Below are 608 nucleotides of genomic sequence, written 5' to 3' on the forward strand. Positions count from 1 at the left end.
ATCAAAAGACTCATATATATATATATATAGAAAAGGAATAGTCGGAGGCTATTACACGAGTCTCGGCCATCCCCTAATGCGCCTAAGAATTCGAGTGTCATACCCTATATTAGGAAGGAATCGAATCCCAGACCATAGGGGAATTACAACTGACAAGCAGATGTCCGACCCAAATCTGAGTACCCAGCGCAGATATATATATATATATATATATATATATATAAAACAAAAACATCTAAAACTTGATCTCAAATTTTCATCTATCGATGTAAATTTCTTTTCTTGCTTAATTTGATCTCTTATGCATGTAGTAGTAACAAGCATCAATATTCTTACTTAATTCATGATGCATAACATTATTTGCCAATACAATTATCAATCTATTGTCAACATAGGCATTTGCAGCTTCCTTTTGAGAGCTACTACAACAATACATGTAAATAACCTTTGAACTAACCTCCGAAAATTTCAGGCAATTTTTATATTTGAATTATGTTGAATATCATTATAGTCTGAAGTTGCATCGAAAATGTACAAGTCAAATAATTTGTGTCAAACTAATGGTAGAAATGCGCGACGTATCACTTTTCACTTAATAACGTCGGAGT

This window comes from Phalaenopsis equestris, unplaced genomic scaffold (assembly GCF_001263595.1).
Source record: "Phalaenopsis equestris unplaced genomic scaffold, ASM126359v1 Scaffold218891, whole genome shotgun sequence".
Classification (NCBI taxonomy): Eukaryota; Viridiplantae; Streptophyta; class Magnoliopsida; order Asparagales; family Orchidaceae; genus Phalaenopsis; species Phalaenopsis equestris.